General features: G+C 32.5%; 1 long non-coding RNA gene across 1 annotated transcript in view; it reads left to right on the top strand.

The window, feature by feature from the left end:
- Nucleotides 1-5,147, top strand: part of LOC118765285 — an 18,804-nt gene extending 13,657 nt beyond the window's left edge. Inside the window, exon 3 of the long non-coding RNA XR_005001124.1 lies at nucleotides 4,931-5,147. This is a non-coding gene — a long non-coding RNA (uncharacterized LOC118765285). The remainder of the gene's footprint in view (nucleotides 1-4,930) is intronic.
- The last annotated feature ends 235 nt before the right edge of the window (nucleotides 5,148-5,382 follow it).

Here is a 5,382-nt window from a genome sequence, read left to right as displayed (position 1 = left end):
CAGAACGTAAAGACGGACAAAAATGATTTTCGTAAAGAATTCTTGGTATAGACCAATGTTTGAAGAAAGATTTTCTGAATCTCTCTCTATATAAACGGCAGTTTGTCTGTCTGTGTGTCTGTGTGTCTGTCAGGTTGTACCCTCACCCTGACCGCGGCTTTCAACCGATTCTGATGAAATTGACACACACATAGCCCAATGTCATAATTCAAAACTAACGCAGCGAAAATTTTGAAAAGTTCCCCCAGTTCTGAAAGAAATCGATAAATTCGACATGGGGTCGAGAATCTCAGCTTTTTATATGCAACACATTTTCTGTTGTAGTTTTCGCAACTTGCAATCGATTTTCGCCAAACTCATGGTGAAGCTTAATGTTACCCTAAGAAACTTAATTCTGACGTTAGTTTTCCATGCAATACCTTACCATCAGAAAAAAATCGATAAAATCATGCCATTTTGGGAAATCGCGTTTTCGCCCAAAAGGACATCTAGGAACATCGTATACACAGAAGACATTGCAACCTACACATGCACCTTCATTCTCAAGAGGGAAAGGACTAGATTGGGATTAGTCATTGCCTACTAGGGGCTCTTACATACCCGGGCAACGCCGGGCTATGCTGCTAGTCTAAATTAAAAACTATTATTTATATAAAAACAAATAAAATGGGCATTTGGAAAGGAACTGCTCGTATTCAGTGTAGCTCTTTTGTATTTAGAATTCATATAAAGTATTTTTCGTCGTTGTTAATTTTCATCTTTTAGTTTGAAAAAAGAAAATGATTCAACTATGCTATATGCACAAATGTCTAGATGTTCACTATATGGAATATTCTAAGAGATACATTTTTGTGTTGTTGTTTATGAACTCTAATGCGATTAGAATTTTGATTCCGTTTCGCCGATATAATTTTCATTGCATTGTGAGCATGTGATGCAGTTAAATGTGATCTTTCGTTTTTGAATTCATATTTGCATTAATATTCAGTTCCTTCCAATTCATTAATTTTCGGTTGTTCCCTGTATTTTATCCCTTATCGTTCACTTGGTTTATTCAAATAAACCAGAGCCCTCAAATACGTATTTTTGAATCCCGTAGTTACTCTATCGGGCTCATTTGCCGAATCACTAAGTTGTGTGGATGTAAACAGACCAACACCGGTTGTCAAGCAATAGGGCACAGAGATAAAGAAAGCCACTCATATACGCGCACGCACACACATACGCACACACACACACACAGCCACACACACACACATATATATAAATTAATAATAATAATATTAGGGAGTAAATCCAAACTTACAGGGAAAAATTAGATTTAGAATTAAATCTAATTTTATAGTATAATATATATATATATATTATATTAAATTAGAGATAAAACCACTATTAAGCAAATCAGACAGTGAAAATCATAAACCAATACATAGAAATAAAATTAATTAATAAAAAATATATAAAATATAAAATTCAAAATTTAAAATATTTAACTTAAAGTTAAAATTTAAAAAATTATTTAAATTAATAATTTATACTTATAAATTTTTAAATATATATATATATATATTTTATTATTATTTAATATTTTTAATATAACTATCAAAAAGTATTAAAAGTTTAATATAAGATAAAGAGTAAAACCATTACGATCATTTTATGCCCATTAACCAATTCGAATAACAATAATTTAAATTCAATTAATAATTCGAATTATGGTTATAGTCAATCTTCAGGTTAATTGTAATATTTAAATAAATAATCAGAAATATTTAAACAAAGTTTTTAAGAAATAAATAAAAAAATAATTTTTCTTATAAAATTTGCCTAATAGTGGTTTTATCTCTAATTTAATATAATATATATATATATATATATATATACACATACTACCAGGCGCCTCTCAGTTTCTGCGTATCAAATCCACTCATAAAGGTTTGGTCAACCTGGGCTATAGTAGAAGGTACTGTGCCATGCAGTGGAACTGAACCTGAAACATATAATTGGGAAGTAAACTTCTGACACATCGACATGCGTGTACCTAGTCAATAATTTCACACACTTCATAACATAGGATTCCGGTGTTTGTTACATGCATTATCTCTTCTGATGTGAATTCCGCTTCTGTTAAGAGTCTTTTCAGATAGGGTGATTAACATAGGCTTTTGATAATTTGTGATACTTTAATTATTTTTCTGAGATTTGTTGAAGTGGAGCACTTTGTTTAACCTGATTTAAAATGTTTGACTGCAAATGGAAACAGGATCTGTTTTTTCTTGGTTTGCAAAGTTTTTCGGGTATTTTTGTTGCTGAACGAGCATATATAATTCTATCAGTCGCTCCTTTGGCCTATTTTTGTCCGTAACGATTGAGCATGAGACCAAGATTTGGAACGAGTACTATAAAAAATTCTAAATGATCAACTGATGATCGTTAGTTTGCTGATGTCTTGGTACTATTGTATTTTTTCGAGGACAGAAATGAAAAATGTTTACCTGTAAGGAAATCGAACTCAGAATGGAGATTATCGAAACTAAATGCGGTATTCGCCGGGCAGCGGCTTGTGACACTGCGCTGACCTCTGCGTAAGTCAATACAAAATAATAAACATCCGTTAATTATAAGTTTATTTATTTCCCAAGGTCATGGGCAGTGGAAACGGCTACATCTAAGAATAAAAATCTGATCGCAGACACGTTTCTAAAGAGTTTGCTGAGTTGTCTTCGGCGATCGCAATCCTACACACACACACACACCACCACACACAAACTTTCACATACACGCACATAAACATTTATACGCACACACAGACACATACATACACATACAGATATATTATATTGACACAAGCACATGTGAAAGAAAAAGACATGAAACCGCGTATTTGAATACATACATTAACTGCATTACCGCCTGAATTATACGAGAACATAAATGTAATACGCAAATGACACACAGACAGACATACACACACACACACTAGCTCACACGCGCACAAACACACATACATATAGTGGATTCTCACATACATTCATATCTACATACATGCGTACGAATATAGCTTTTTACGTACAGATAAACATTGAAGCATGGACATATGTATACACACACGCACGTGTATTCACAGTTTTAGGCACGTGACGGCCTAATTTTTACGTTTCTCACAGAAATACCAGCGTTAAGTAAGTAAGCCTTGCTTGAAAATACGAATGCATTCATTTTCAGCCATTAAAATTGCAACCCACACCACCTCACCCCTCATCTCCAACACCAAACTCCGCTTCTTCTTACCCCCGTCTTCACCAACTACAACACCATCACTACGACCATCACCACAACAATCACCATAATAGTTTTCAATGGTACTGGAAATATAGAGCATTCATGCATCATTACAGTTGTTTTGAAATACATATTTTTGTCCAATGTTGTAAAAATATATAAATAGGGAAACGAAAGAAAATTATAAGAATGAAACACCCACCAAAACACACACGCACAGATAAATCATAAACATTAAGTTTGTCAATGACACACACCGTCGGAAAAGCCAAAGAAAAACAGAGCGAAAAATACTAACTCAATTAGAAAAGTAGTTTTTCTTAGACAAAAACCAATCGGGGTCGTGGAAGTTCATAGCCTCGGCCTTCAGGTTGAATGCGAGGTCATGGTTTGGATATCTTGTCGAGAAAAATACATACGTTTTAATGGATGGAACGGAAACAATAAAAGATAAAGATAAAAAACGTGTTAGTTCTTTGCATCGGTGCCCACCTCCACACACATACCCCTAAACGCATCACCCCCACACGCACCCCTCCACACGCATCCCCCACGCATCCCCCCATACACATCCACCCACGCACACCCACTCTCCCACGCATCCCCCCACACGAATACATGCATGCATACATACAAACATACACACATACATACATACATCAATGCATACATAAATATGTATACATACACAAAGGCGGCGAGTCGCCAGAATCGCTTGCATGCTGGAAACATGCTGAGAGGCATTTTTTTCGGCTTTACATTTTGAGTTCAAATTCCTTCGGGGTCAATTATTTTTGTTTCTTCACCTTAACGGGGCAGATAAAATAAGAATCAGTTTAGCACTGTTGCCGATATCATTGACAAACCCTTTTCCCCCCAAATTCAGATATTCTGCCTATAACAGAAATAATATATATATATATATATATATATATATATATATATATATATATATATATATATACATATATATATACGTTTATATATTGTTGTGCAAGATTTTTTATGTGAAGTCGTGTGTTGAAACAGATATTATTATATTTCGGAATGGTCATTTTGCCAGTTTAGCCAATAAAAACACACGCACTATATATTTGGTGTTACTTTGCTTCAGTGTTATTTATTTTTTACATTAATCTTAATCTGACGGTTAGTAAGGAGAGATACAAATAAGAAAGAAGAAAACAAAGGACCACTGATGCGGTCACAGGAGTGTGACGAAAGAACTCTGGCCGAAATAAGATTAAGATTAATGTAAAAAATAAGTAACACTGAAGCAAAGTAACACCAAATATATAGGGCGTGTGTTTTTATTGGCTAAACTGGCAAAATGACCATTCCGAAATATAACCAATATATAAATATTATATATATATTATATATATATATATATATATATATATATATATATATATATATATATATATATGTATATATGTATGATTATGTATGGTTGTATGTATGATGTATGTATGTATTATGTATGTATATGTATATATATATATAATATATGTATATATAAGATATATATATATATATGTATGATATATATGTATGTATATATGTATGTTGTATAGATATGTATATATATATATATATGTATATATATATATATATATATATATATTATATATATATAGTATATAAGATATAAGTTAGAGATATTAAAACCATCTAAGGGATAGATGTATCCACAGGCTCCTGGTAATTACCTCAGTATGTATGGTCCTTGTTATAAGGTATACGGTAGTAGGTAATTTAAAAGGTAAACCGTAGTTTAATGTATATAAAGACGATAAGACAATGGAGAAATAAATAACAATGAAAAGTGGATCTTTGGTATTATAAAGCCATTATTTAATTAATTAAGATACGAGTAAGTTAGAGTAAGTTTACTGCTGTTTCCTTATATCAGGCTGGAGTAAATATGTATTCACCTCGTTGCAATTGATAGACATCATCAGAAGGAAAAAGGCAAAGATAAATAAAAAGAGAATAGAGAGAAAGAAAGTGCAAGGAAAAAACAGGAAAAAGAAAATGTTCAATAATTCGATAGTCTTATATTTTTGTTAGGTTCAAAGTTCAATAAATCAGTTGTAG

Source organism: Octopus sinensis, linkage group LG11, assembly GCF_006345805.1.
Source record: "Octopus sinensis linkage group LG11, ASM634580v1, whole genome shotgun sequence".
Classification (NCBI taxonomy): Eukaryota; Metazoa; Mollusca; class Cephalopoda; order Octopoda; family Octopodidae; genus Octopus; species Octopus sinensis.
Note: the sequence above shows the minus strand (reverse complement) of the source record. Positions and strands in the feature narration are given on the sequence as shown.